Source organism: Mesoplodon densirostris, chromosome 3 (genome assembly GCF_025265405.1).
Source record: "Mesoplodon densirostris isolate mMesDen1 chromosome 3, mMesDen1 primary haplotype, whole genome shotgun sequence".
Classification (NCBI taxonomy): Eukaryota; Metazoa; Chordata; class Mammalia; order Artiodactyla; family Ziphiidae; genus Mesoplodon; species Mesoplodon densirostris.
Window position 1 is genome coordinate 100,516,092 of NC_082663.1, and position 14,883 is coordinate 100,530,974.

Here is a 14,883-nt window from a genome sequence, read left to right on the forward strand (position 1 = left end):
GTCAGGCTGAGTGGCCTTGGGGTGTTTGCTCTGCACTTGTGTGTGTTTCTCCCTAGTTGGTTTCCTTGTCCAGCCACCTGTGACCTCGCTCCATCCAGCCCAGGGAATCCTTCTCATCACAGGGGTAGGATGTTTGTCTCGTTTTCCATCACATCCTTTTCCCAAAGTTTGGTTGTGAGTTGTTCCCATTCCAAAGACCTTTCCTCTTTGAAGAGAAAAGAGAAAATCTTTTCTCTCCTTTTCTCTCACTTCACTTCTGCTCTATTATCTCCTCCGTCCAGAATGGCCCACTGACTCAAATGGGTGTAGATCCGAAGATGGCAAGAAATGCCAGCAATTCTGAAATAATAATACGGATGTATCAGGAGAACTTGAAAACCTTTATCCCGCCACATTCAAAAAAATGGCACTTCCAGTGTATTCAGAGTCTCAGTATAGAAACACAAATGATGTAGAAATTGAATGACACTCAAGTTTTTCTTTCCTCCTTTCCTGATTCTAATCCTCAAAGTTAACATGATGACCTATTCGTTATGTAAACTTTCAGACATTTTCTACGCATGCACACTTTTCTTTTTTTCACATAAGAGTGTGAACTAGGTCACTTTCAACATGCTGTGATGCTGTGATTCACTGTCTCCCACCGAGTCATCCACTGATAAAGTAATCTGTTTCATGGAGAAATATTTCCAGTAGCTAATAGCCAATGTCTGTGGAGTGCTTACTCTGTGTCGGTTTCTTCTAACTACTTTACAGATAATTTGTACAACATACCCATGGACTAGGTACAATTATAACTCCCAAGGGACAGAAAAGGGCAGATAAGTACAAATAAATACAGAGGCCAAGTGACTTGCCCAAGACACTGGAGCAAATCAAAATCCATGCCTCTGTAATCATTTTGCTCTATTGCCTCTGTCTGGGAGGCTTGATGATTTGGCAACTAAAACCTTAAATACCATGTTCCATTTTTGTATCTCTGACAAAAGCGTGGGGCTGTGATACGGGGTAACTAACCTGACTACTTTTGAAAACCCTTATGCACCTGGATGAAAGTAAGCCAGGGACTGTAAGCTATATATTTAAGATTTCCTACCAACTTTTAAAAATAGCTTCTTGAATGCAATTTATGTAATGTCAAGGCTAGGATGTAGTCCAAATAGTAACAGAAAAATGGAGATATGTAGAAAAATACTTAAAGTTGACAAGTATTGGGAGTGTAGTATTTTGGGGGCCAGCGTGTAGACCACAGGACAACTTGCTGTTTCCATCCCAAAGGGAAGAGCTCTGTATTGCAACTGCCAAGGTCCCTGGGGCAGCAGGTGTGCTCACTGCTTAGTAAAGAAGCATCCTCCGTTTGATAGAATCATATGGGAGCCTTACATTTGGTTAGCAGGTTCTACCTTCTTGATGTAATAATATTTTCAGGGTGTGGGAGGGTATCAAGCTCTGAAAATACCCTTGGAGAGATTTGCTTATTAAGTTTGGCTTTTTCAATCTCCCTAATACTGCTTTACTAAACACCAGGCGGTTCCCTTCACTTTTCAGAATCATGTTGTTTTTCCCTTGTCGAATGAACTTCCAAATACTTTTGGATGAGCTATTAAGTTTGGAAAAAAATAAACATCTCTTTAAAATAAGGAAGATGATAACAATGACAAGTACAAAAGGCTCTAAAATGGAGAATATACTCCATTACAGCCAATTAATGTGAGTGGGAAGCTCGTGCTCACTGTCCAGGACATAGAAATAAAAGCTGAGGATGCTCTGAGGCATCTCTTGGATCTCTATAAGACTCCATCATTTCTGATGAGTAGGGTTGACAGATAAAATATAGGCTGTTCAGTTAAATATGAATGTCACAAAAACAACGAGTACATTTTGAAGATAAGTATGCCCCAAATAGTACATAGGATCTACTTATACTAAAAGTGATGACTTACTATTCATGTGAAGTTCAAGTTTAACTGGGTATCCTGTATTTTTGTTTAGTAAATCTGACAGCCCTACTGATGATCCACAATGGAGGCAGTTCAGGAGCGGTACATGCTGGCTCTCGGACAGTCAGAAATGGCTTCAGCAGATCCAGGTACGGTATGAAATTCTTTTTGGATGTAGCTCAGAAGCCATGGCCAGCCCTTGACTGCAAATACTGCCTCAGGTTTCCCTGAGGTGGGGTAAACCGTCCTCTTAATGGCCTTTTGGTAAGTCTGGAAGACCATATCCAAGGGGAGCCCCAAAGTCAGTTTCATCCTCACAACCATGTTTCCAATTCCTGGAATTGGCTGCATGTGACTCACAAGAGGTGAGGAGGTTTGTGAGAATTGGGAGTGTCATAGCTTGAACCCTTTGTAGGTAAAGTTTTGGTGTTCTGAGAGTTTTAACAGGAGCAATGTGAAAGATTCCAGGTCGCCAGGTAGATAGAAATAATCCTGTTCTACTTCTGTGTATGTGACAAGTCTCTAATAGTTCACAGAGCAAATATCTGGTCTTAGAAAGACTGATCCAAGCTTGGATGTTTCTGGTGACAAGGCAAGGTCGGGAGTTTCAAGTTCACCTTTTATGGTTGAGGAGACAACCAAGTTGTCAGAAGGGCAATCATGGAGAAGACGTTGGCTTCATCCATTGTGCAGGCTTGTATATTTGGTTCTATGTAGATTGTGTTTCAAAGGTGGAGCTTGTTTACAATTACGAACATTCTCTGACGTGCTTTTTGGACCTTCATTCCCAGAGCGAGAGCAGTGCCGAGGCCCTAGAAATGCCATGGATATTCTGAGCTGTCAGTGGCATTTCCCAGGTACTGTTCCCTTGGTGCTGCTCCTTGAAATGTCCAAAGGGATTATCATCTGTTTTGTGGCCGGTCCTAGCATTGTGAAAGGAAGCTGCTGCACCGGGCTCAGAGGATTTCGGCTGCGGTGGGAGGAGTAGTAGTAGTACGACTATAAATTGTATCACACCATATCTATTCCATCTTGAGAGTGGGGTTGGGGGGTTATGAAGGGGGACTTTTATTGTACTTTTATACATTGTCCCCTTGAAAATAATTCAGTTTTTAAAAATTAATTAATTTATTTTGGGCTGCATTGGGTCTTTGTTGCTGCTAGCGGGCGTTCTCTAGTTGCAGTGAGCGGGGGCTACTCTTGGCTGTGGTGCACGGGCTTCTCATTGCAGTGGCTTCTCTTGTTGCGGAGCACGGGCTCTAGGCACGCAGGCTTCCGTAGTTGTGGCACGTGGGCTCAGTAGTTGTGACACACGGGCTCTAGGGCGCAGGCTCAGTAGTTGTGGCGCGCGGGCTTAGTTACTCCGTGGCACGTGGGATCTTCCCAGAACAGGGCTCGAACCCATGTCCCCTGCATTCGCAGGCATATTCTTAACCACTGCTCCACCAGGGAAGCCCAATAATTCAGTTTTTTATAAAGAGAATATTCCTAATATTATTCCAAAATTTTAAAAATATATAGTTGGATAACACTATGAAAAATTAACTGATACTTTTTTTTATTATTTCTCTTTGCTCCCTGGATTTTTTTTCCCCCTCCAGTCAGCTAGGCACTGTGAGTTCACTGCATTAGGAAGGTAAAGACTCAGCCGAAATGAGGGAGAAAAAAAGAAAATTCTCAGCTTTGGAATGTTCAAAACAGAGGCCACAGTAGAACAGGTGAGAATTCTGTGCACAAAAAATAAATCTCGTCTCAAATGTAAAAAAGAATTCTCTGCACTGGGAGGCAGGAGAGGGAGGGAGGGAAGGACTGAAGGAGAGAGATCAGTGTGACCAGGGACATGGAGACTGTGCTTGAGGACGATAGGCCCAGGAAGAGAATCAGAATCTGGAGAAGATTCAGCCTGCACGCGATCATTGCCTCCAGCCAGCACCCTCATCTCAGACGTTGGGAAATTCAGAGAGAGAGTGGGAGTACGTCAGGAGGGCCACGCGCATAGTCTATGTGGCAGGGGTTGTGGCCATTCCCTATTTGTGAGAAGTCCCCAGCAATTTCCAGGCCTCCTTCTGGAAAATGCTGGCGGACGTCTGTAGTGCTTATGTGAAAGCTTGTTCACAAACCTTGAAAGATACAGATGTAGATGACAGATAGATGCATAGATAGAAAAATGTAATTAACTCAAACCTCCAGGAAAGGTTTGGAAAATGCCCTTTATTGCATAGGACGTTCCTATTGTCATATGATGTGAAACTGAGTGCCGGTCCCTTCATCCTCCTTCAGACCACGGCATTCTGTCTGCTACTCTCCCGAGGGTCCTTTCTTCTCCCTGGAAGGGATCAAACAACTGAGGTAGAACAGGAAGAGACAAGCAGCACTCCAAGCTCTGCTGGTCAGGGTCACCCTCCAGCGTTGCCTTAATGCTCAGAGCCAGACACACCACAGTGAGCTTGGCTCCAGATCAACTACCACGCAACGAAGGTTCTGGAACACTTCCATATCTCAGGGGACCTCATTTCCACGTGACTCTCTTTCATATTCCCCTTTGTCACAGAAGGCTAGGTACAGTGGTCCGGGTGAGATCTCAGCTCAGGCCAAAGGCTCTCAGACCTCAAAGTTCTGGTCCTGCAAGGGCCCCTGTCCTCTCTTCAGACCACTCCTGGCTCTCTCTGCCGACAAGGAGCTGCTGGTGGTACGTCCTCTAAGAGTTGAGGTCCATCGTGCAGACCCTAAGAAAACTCCTAGGAAAAGGCTCCACCTTCTTGTTGAAGTCAGCAGAGCTCAATTCCTTTGGAAGTGCTGGGTGTGTCCCAAGTTGATGCAAGTGCAGAGCCATTAGGTAAACCAGCACATGTGTGCGGCCCCTTCCCTTAGACTCCTCTGGGCCCTCGTGACATAGGCTCAGAAGAGTGCCAGCCTCAAGCCTTACCTCTTCCAAGGCCACACCGTCTCCAGGATCTTCTGTCCCATGAATCTCAGTAGCTGTGTGGAACTCAAAAGAGAGAAAAGACCCTGCCTGCGGTGTCTCTTCGGGCTGGGGCCTACTTGCTTCTCTTCCTCGTCCTCCTCGTCCTCGTCCTCCTCGTCCTCCTCGTCCTCCTCCTCGGGGTGATCTCGGATTCCACATTGCCCATCCACTGGGCCATGTTGAGATGAAAGATACGGCAGCTGAAGCCCTCCAGGACGCCGCCCTTCACGTGCTGCTGGAGGATCTCCAAGGTGTGGAAGACCCGGCAGCAGGCCATGCACCTGAAGCCGGTCTCCATGGTCACCATCCAGTCCGGTGTCTTGGCCCTGGGTCTCTCCTCGATGGCAGGTGACCCTGATGGGCTGCCTGGCTCTGCCCTTTCCTCATACTCTTTCTCCTCCCCAGTGGGCTCACTGTCAGACAGGAGGTTTTCGGTGGACACATCAGAGGGGTAAGTGCCTACTGTGCACGCATCCTCAGGAAGGGTCACTTCTTCTATCGTCAGCTGCTTTTCAGGCAACTCCAAGGGTTTCTTTGTCTTCCAGGAGACAGCTACACCCTTGTTCACTTGTACCTGCATGTAGTATATTTTCATGCCCCTTTCCTCTTTGTCTGGGTGCAGATTGTTCTTACAGGGTGAAGAGGGTGAGGAGGAGACACAGTGTGATGGGGGAGCGGTCTCTCCTTCTTCCTGATCCTGGGCTAGGGGTGCTGTAGGCTGGGCAGTGTCTCGATATGATCTCCGGATTCCTGAAAAAGGAAATTAAAAACATAATAACATGCATGGGCCATGCCGGAAGCTGAGGGAGCAGGTGTGGTAGACGAGAGAGGGACATTTGCATGACGTAGCTATGTCGTGAGCTTGGTGTCTGTTGGCCGAAGGATGGAGCGGTGTATCTGGTGTCATCTGTGGGCTTTTCATGTGCGTGTGGGGGGATACTGGAGCGGTGTCTGTATACAGGGGTGTGGAGTATGGTGGGTGAGGGCTGTGGTATGTGAGCGACGCGGGTGGATGCGTGTACGACGAGGAGTGTGAGTTTGGGAACATCGGTGGTGCATTACTTGTGGAATGGGGCTGTGGTGCTTGGGGTTTCTGTGTGCACTGAGAAGGGCTGTGCCTGGAGGGCGGATGTATGTGTGAGCTGTGTGGACCTGAGCTGGAGGGTCCTGCTCTCAGGCTGGAGGTCTATGATGCAGAACTCTGTCCTTCTCTGGAAGCAAAGGCAAAGAGAAACCCTACATTTTCCTCTGAAGATGCTTAATCTGGTCCCTCTTCCCTCCACCTCAAGCCCAGACCTTTCCGGCCCCTGCTCCTTGACTTCCCCACCATGGTAGTACCAGGATTCACACCCGGCACCCCCCCGCCCCCGACTCAGCTGGTATCCACACCCTCGTAACAGCTCAGCCATCCTGCCCAGGCTCCTCCACAGAGCCCTCATCACCTCTGATGACCCTGGGTTTCCTCTCAGCCTCCCTGGGATCTGTGTGCCTCCTGCCTCACAGCCAAGAAGCCCCTCACCTGAGGAGCCCCACGCCCTTACCAGCGTAGATGAGCTTGCACTGAGAAGAAGCACACGAGAAGTGTTTAGGGGCAGAGGAGACCTCCCCTGCCCCTGGGCTGCAGCCTTGGGCCACGACAGTGGATCCAAGGTGAGGGAGATCCTCTTGTGACTTCGAGATTCCTGAGGGAGGAATGAAAGGCTCACGGTGGGTTCATCAGTCCTCTGTCCAGAAGTATTTACCGAGTGTCTGGCACATGTCAGTTGCAGTGAATACACACAGTTGAGAGTGTGGTTCCCAGTGGATACTCCAGTATTTAATTCAAATCAGTACTTACTCTGTCACTGTCTTGTTGGTAATGTAGGCCTCGGTGGTGACTGTGAGTATGTGGGAAGAGTGAGTGATGTGTATCAGTTAAGTCTGTGGTAAGTGTGGGGTTGGCATGGGGAGCACGGTGGAGATGTGTCTTATCTGTGTCTGTGGCCTTTGTGTGCATGGTTTCTGTTCACAAGTCAGGAATTCTGGGACATGTAACTTTTCCTCATTACATGGTGTGGCTTGTATTTATGGTGTGTGTTCATTCATTGATTCACCAAGATTCAGTAAGCAGCTACTCCTGTGTATCTGGCACTCTTCCATTGTTCTAGTCTCTGGTAATGCTGCACATTCTAGTAGGGGAAGACACAGACTAAACAAAAATACAATAAAAATATAATACCTGAGCTGGTGGTAAGTATATAAGGGTTGCCAGAATAAGCGAAGAAAAATACAGGGCACCCAGTTAAATTTCAGTTTCAGATAAACCCAGAATAATTTTTTAGTGTAAGTATTCCCATGCACTATTTGGTCGTACTTACTTTTAGTGTAAGTATGGCCCATACAATATTTGGGACATACTGATACTGAAAAATTACTTGTTGTTTATCTGGAATTCAAATTGAACTGGATAGCCCATATTTTATCTGGCAACCCTGACATGGGTTAGTGAGACTGTGGTTCACTGTGGTTTGTACAAAGCGGGTCTGGCATTACTCAAGAATGTGTTACAAGTGTGGTGTGTATGACACGTGACTGGTTCTTATAGAGGTATTTAGAGATGGCTGAAGTTAGCTGTGTTTGTGCGAGAGTTGAGGAGATACTTATATATATATAGTGTGTGTGTCTATATACATATCTCATCTCCAGCGTTTGGTGTTGGAGGAGAGGATTGTGATCCAGGTGGGTTGTATGAGAACGTAGTACAGGAGGGATGCGTGTATATACCTCCATGTGCTGTGTGTGGTTTAATACGGAAGTTATATGTGGGGTGTGTGATATTTTTGCTGTATCAGAGTGTCCATGGGTGTATGAGTTACTGTCTCATAAAACACCCCTACCAAGAGTTCTGTATACACTCTTACATACACCGAGTGTCAGCCAGGTCCAGGCAGGGTGACAAGAACTGTACCACGCAGAGTTTATATCTGATAAGCACTCTACCCCCATTCATCCTGCTCTTCTCTGCACTACCACACACACACACGCACACACGCTCACACACACACACACAGGAACATAGAGAAAAATATTCTGAATGGTCAGGGGCAGTCATTGCCTTCCCCAGCCTGTTCCAGCCACTGCCTGGAAATCTGCCTGCTGTTTAGAGCTCCATTCCCAGGGCCCATCCTACAGTCTCCAGGGTCCTGGGCCTGGTAGGAGCTCCTGGGCTCTAATCTGGGGCAGAGACCTCTAGCTGGAACTCTGGGGTGACCACCCCCTCCCAGGGCAAGCTACTCGCCTACATTTAATGCACGCAGGCACCACGTGGCCCGTGGCACTCAGAGCTCCTCGCAGGACCCTGAGGACATTTCTCACCCCCGCCCACGTGGTCTCAGTCTCTGGAAAGCCCTTCCCTTCCCTTGATCTCCTTTGGGAAATTGTTCCTGTTGAAGGAATAAAACCTCCTTGCTTTCAATATGACACCATCCCTAGACAAACAATCTTCTTTCGAACTGCATTCCACTTGTCAAGATACTTTTCAACAGGGCCTTCAACTCATGGGGCTTCTCTTTCCACTTTGGTAAAAGAGGCCAAGCAAGTCATGGGTCTCTCTCAGCATCCTTGCATCCTTCACATCCCCCACCTCATGACCCCAGGGAAAGATCCAAGAGAATAAGAGAGAAATCGGGGACTGAGAAAAGCTGCACCTCTAGGTCTGTGCAAGCAGGATGCAGCCTGCTGTGAGTCCGACAAAGCTCCAGGCCCGGCAGCCCCAGGAGAGAGTCCTCAGAGCAGCGGAGCTGACCTCCCATCTCCCAGGGGGCATCTGGCCGTTCTGTGCCGTCTCACACCACAGGGACGCTCCGGATGGATACGGCAGCATCAGTGAGACAAGGTCTCTCGCTCCCTGCTTCACAGGTGACACGTTCTCAGTCCCCTCCTTCTTAGAGAAGGTTCAGTTTGGCAGAAACCCATGTGCCCCAGCCAAGTTGCCCCCCACATACCTCCTCCCTTCTCGGCAGTTTCCTGGGACTCTTCATTTTCCAGATGTTTCCTCTTTTGTCGCCGTTTCATCGTACCAACTAGAAGTCTCCCTTAGAAGATGCCTCAAGAGATGTCCAACTCCTCCTCTTCGCTACAGGTTGGCCCTTGTTGGCTCTTGGGCAATCCGTTGAAATGATTCAATACAAATCAAAATAGTCAAGTCTCCTAAATGGCTGAAAACCTTGTACCACTTAGTGAACCAGCAGTGCTGCCTAGTGCTCACCAGGGCTGTTATGTTTGCAAGGTTGCCAGGCGCACAGCAGGATTCTGTGACCTCAGTGATGACATCAGAGCATTCTGTTGACCTAGGTTCAGCACAGTCTCTGCAATAGCACAGGCCCCGTTTTCAAGAACAATTCCTGTTTCCCAGCTGAACCTTTCCCATGAAAGGGAAAGGTTCATACCACATCTATTATAAATTGTATCATACCATATCTATTATAAAATGAACATTTTGACTGGAGATCTTTTAATGTCTTATATAGAGATTTAATATGAATATTTTAAATGGTCTCCAGTTTCCCTGTGGATTATTGACATTTTAAACTCTGCGCTTCAATTTTCCCTCAATACCTGTAATTTTGTCACGGCTATTTCTGTACTTAAAGATGAGAAACTATATAATTGATTTCTTCATTTTTTCCCATCTCTTTCCAAGGTACTGAATTTGATTGTATCTTACGAATGAGTGAAAAATGCTAGTCCTTGAGTCAGGACATTGGGCCCTTTACCAAGTAACTCAACCTGTCTGGGCTATAGCTTCTGTCTGTGCGATCGAGAGGCTTGGCCTAGCTGACTTTTCAAATGCTGTGTTTCTTTGATTCACTCTCACGTACTGATCTGCTACTTAAGAAGAGGGCCTGTTCTCATAAAGTAAGAACAGGCGTTTTTTAATCCTTGGGTTGGGCGGAGTTTAAGTGGTCGTACTCAGTTTGTTAATTATATTTACTTTTACGTATGCTTAGCTCTAAATAATTTATATGGCTCTTGTGACTAGTTTTAGATCTTCTTTTTTTCTTATTTTCTTTTACAGTTTCTAATTTATTATCGCCAGTGTAGAGGAGCCTGATTGATTTTTAAAATTTATTGATCTTGTATGTGTCTGCCTTGTTGAACCGTCTTATTAGTTCCTGCTAGTTCATCTGTGGGTTCTTTTGGGTTTCCTAGATAAATGAACATATTAAATGTAAATAATGTGTTCTTTGGATAAAGTTTATTTTCTTGCATCTATATATATATAGAAGCAATATGTTGAATTGATTTAAATATTTAAATACTTACATACCTGTTATCGTAATAAGATTCTTGATCTTATTTTCTTTCAATCAATATTATCTTTTCAAGATTTATCTACATCAGTCCATATAGATCTAGGTCTTTGATTTTTGACTGTTGGATATTATTTCATCACATGCGTATAGCATCATTTATTTTCCATTCAAGCATTATTGGACAATTGGATTGTTTCCCTCCCTTCTCTAGCACAAACAACGTTTCCTAGAATATCCCTGAAGATGTCTGACAGTCGAGAAGGGCCAGGCTGCCCGAAGATTCCTACTTGCTTTTAGCCACCTTCCAACAGGCCATCTCCAGCCAGCAATTTGAAGCACAGATGAAATGAAAACTCCCCCAAGTGTGGAGATCTTAGGAGCTTCCTAGAAGGTGGGACGTTTATGATGATAGGCATCTTGCTGGGATCCCAGGGGAGTCTGAGCTGGCCTGAAGCTCATCTTCCTCCTCCACCTCTCAAGAGAAATGTGGAGGAAAGAAGACTTCAAAAACTGTGAGTAGGCAGAGGGAGAGAGATTGGGGGCCGAAGCTGCAACTGAGGTCTTGGAGTGGGCTGTGAGGACGCAGAGCCTCTAGAGAGCCAGGCTCTGCCTTCTGAGCACTTCTCCCCTAAGGCTTGCTCATCATTCAGGTGATAGCAGGCATATACAGCCGATTCGGCCCACACTGTCACAGAAAGCCTTATCAGAATCTCTTCTTCTTCATACACTCTTGTGTCTGTTACTTGGTTATTGCCTTTGGTGCTCCACTGATGTGAACCACAGTTGATAGGGGTTGGAGGACACTAGTGACCCATCTTGCTCTGTGGCCTCAGTCCACAGCTTGAGGGTAAGGGAAGAGGCCAAATGAAGGTCAAGAAGGAAAGATGGAGTTTGAAGAGAAGACCTGAGTTAAGGGTGTCTTCTCAAGTCTTGATGAATGAAATGTAGCTCCAGAACCTGAAGTCCTGCTTGTTCTCAAGGCTGACCACGGGGCTGGGTGCACTCAGTGAAGGAACCGTATACACTTAGTATTTCCTTGCTTGCTCACACTTGCCCTCCTCTGATACACACTCTGCAAGACTGATCTTCCCCTGAAACAACTTTCCACCTGCCACTGTCATCTCATGAACATTTGTTTCCCCTTCCTAGTGTCCCCCTAGAATGCCATTGCAGCCAATTCATAATTTGATAATCATGCTTCTTACCGTAGTCTCAGCAACTTCCGATAAATTTTATTCTCTTTATTCCATAGTCTTCACACATCAATAATCTTCCTTAACTTCCTAGCTGCAGGTTAACCCATTCGGAATCATTTCTTTTTCTTTCCCTTCTTTGGCAAATCCTTTCTCTCTTTGAAGGTCCTTTTCTTGTCGCTCTACCATCGTGCGTTCCTGAACTTTTTTTTTTTCCATTTAAGTAACCTTTCAATCTCCTTCCCCAATTTCCTCATAAACAGTTAGAGTTTATTCCTCACACGTTAGACAGCGGTTTATGAATGGTCAGGCATAATGGACTCAGAATGAGTTGGCACCCCCGAGGTACCTGTCTTGCTGGGGAGCCACAGGTGAAGGGCTGGCTGCTGGACACATGTTTGCATGGGGTCAGGCTGAGTGGCCTTGGGGTGTTTGCTCTGCACTTGTGTGTGTTTCTCCCTAGTTGGTTTCCTTGTCCAGCCACCTGTGACCTCGCTCCATCCAGCCCAGGGAATCCTTCTCATCACAGGGGTAGGATGTTTGTCTCGTTTTCCATCACATCCTTTTCCCAAAGTTTGGTTGTGAGTTGTTCCCATTCCAAAGACCTTTCCTCTTTGAAGAGAAAAGAGAAAATCTTTTCTCTCCTTTTCTCTCACTTCACTTCTGCTCTATTATCTCCTCCGTCCAGAATGGCCCACTGACTCAAATGGGTGTAGATCCGAAGATGGCAAGAAATGCCAGCAATTCTGAAATAATAATACGGATGTATCAGGAGAACTTGAAAACCTTTATCCCGCCACATTCAAAAAAATGGCACTTCCAGTGTATTCAGAGTCTCAGTATAGAAACACAAATGATGTAGAAATTGAATGACACTCAAGTTTTTCTTTCCTCCTTTCCTGATTCTAATCCTCAAAGTTAACATGATGACCTATTCGTTATGTAAACTTTCAGACATTTTCTACGCATGCACACTTTTCTTTTTTTCACATAAGAGTGTGAACTAGGTCACTTTCAACATGCTGTGATGCTGTGATTCACTGTCTCCCACCGAGTCATCCACTGATAAAGTAATCTGTTTCATGGAGAAATATTTCCAGTAGCTAATAGCCAATGTCTGTGGAGTGCTTACTCTGTGTCGGTTTCTTCTAACTACTTTACAGATAATTTGTACAACATACCCATGGACTAGGTACAATTATAACTCCCAAGGGACAGAAAAGGGCAGATAAGTACAAATAAATACAGAGGCCAAGTGACTTGCCCAAGACACTGGAGCAAATCAAAATCCATGCCTCTGTAATCATTTTGCTCTATTGCCTCTGTCTGGGAGGCTTGATGATTTGGCAACTAAAACCTTAAATACCATGTTCCATTTTTGTATCTCTGACAAAAGCGTGGGGCTGTGATACGGGGTAACTAACCTGACTACTTTTGAAAACCCTTATGCACCTGGATGAAAGTAAGCCAGGGACTGTAAGCTATATATTTAAGATTTCCTACCAACTTTTAAAAATAGCTTCTTGAATGCAATTTATGTAATGTCAAGGCTAGGATGTAGTCCAAATAGTAACAGAAAAATGGAGATATGTAGAAAAATACTTAAAGTTGACAAGTATTGGGAGTGTAGTATTTTGGGGGCCAGCGTGTAGACCACAGGACAACTTGCTGTTTCCATCCCAAAGGGAAGAGCTCTGTATTGCAACTGCCAAGGTCCCTGGGGCAGCAGGTGTGCTCACTGCTTAGTAAAGAAGCATCCTCCGTTTGATAGAATCATATGGGAGCCTTACATTTGGTTAGCAGGTTCTACCTTCTTGATGTAATAATATTTTCAGGGTGTGGGAGGGTATCAAGCTCTGAAAATACCCTTGGAGAGATTTGCTTATTAAGTTTGGCTTTTTCAATCTCCCTAATACTGCTTTACTAAACACCAGGCGGTTCCCTTCACTTTTCAGAATCATGTTGTTTTTCCCTTGTCGAATGAACTTCCAAATACTTTTGGATGAGCTATTAAGTTTGGAAAAAAATAAACATCTCTTTAAAATAAGGAAGATGATAACAATGACAAGTACAAAAGGCTCTAAAATGGAGAATATACTCCATTACAGCCAATTAATGTGAGTGGGAAGCTCGTGCTCACTGTCCAGGACATAGAAATAAAAGCTGAGGATGCTCTGAGGCATCTCTTGGATCTCTATAAGACTCCATCATTTCTGATGAGTAGGGTTGACAGATAAAATATAGGCTGTTCAGTTAAATATGAATGTCACAAAAACAACGAGTACATTTTGAAGATAAGTATGCCCCAAATAGTACATAGGATCTACTTATACTAAAAGTGATGACTTACTATTCATGTGAAGTTCAAGTTTAACTGGGTATCCTGTATTTTTGTTTAGTAAATCTGACAGCCCTACTGATGATCCACAATGGAGGCAGTTCAGGAGCGGTACATGCTGGCTCTCGGACAGTCAGAAATGGCTTCAGCAGATCCAGGTACGGTATGAAATTCTTTTTGGATGTAGCTCAGAAGCCATGGCCAGCCCTTGACTGCAAATACTGCCTCAGGTTTCCCTGAGGTGGGGTAAACCGTCCTCTTAATGGCCTTTTGGTAAGTCTGGAAGACCATATCCAAGGGGAGCCCCAAAGTCAGTTTCATCCTCACAACCATGTTTCCAATTCCTGGAATTGGCTGCATGTGACTCACAAGAGGTGAGGAGGTTTGTGAGAATTGGGAGTGTCATAGCTTGAACCCTTTGTAGGTAAAGTTTTGGTGTTCTGAGAGTTTTAACAGGAGCAATGTGAAAGACTCCAGGTCGCCAGGTAGATAGAAATAATCCTGTTCTACTTCTGTGTATGTGACAAGTCTCTAATAGTTCACAGAGCAAATATCTGGTCTTAGAAAGACTGATCCAAGCTTGGATGTTTCTGGTGACAAGGCAAGGTCGGGAGTTTCAAGTTCACCTTTTATGGTTGAGGAGACAACCAAGTTGTCAGAAGGGCAATCATGGAGAAGACGTTGGCTTCATCCATTGTGCAGGCTTGTATATTTGGTTCTATGTAGATTGTGTTTCAAAGGTGGAGCTTGTTTACAATTACGAACATTCTCTGACGTGCTTTTTGGACCTTCATTCCCAGAGCGAGAGCAGTGCCGAGGCCCTAGAAATGCCATGGATATTCTGAGCTGTCAGTGGCATTTCCCAGGTACTGTTCCCTTGGTGCTGCTCCTTGAAATGTCCAAAGGGATTATCATCTGTTTTGTGGCCGGTCCTAGCATTGTGAAAGGAAGCTGCTGCACCGGGCTCAGAGGATTTCGGCTGCGGTGGGAGGAGTAGTAGTAGTACGACTATAAATTGTATCACACCATATCTATTCCATCTTGAGAGTGGGGTTGGGGGGTTATGAAGGGGGACTTTTATTGTACTTTTATACATTGTCCCCTTGAAAATAATTCAGTTTTTAAAAATTAATTAATTTATTTTGGGCTGCAT

The 14,883-nt window shown here is 45.3% G+C and overlaps 1 pseudogene; it reads right to left on the reverse strand.

Annotated features, from left to right (window-relative positions):
- Positions 1-4,136: 4,136 nt before the first annotated feature.
- LOC132486295 (protein FAM170A-like) lies at positions 4,137-9,968 on the reverse strand (annotated as a pseudogene).
- Positions 9,969-14,883: the final 4,915 nt, after the last annotated feature.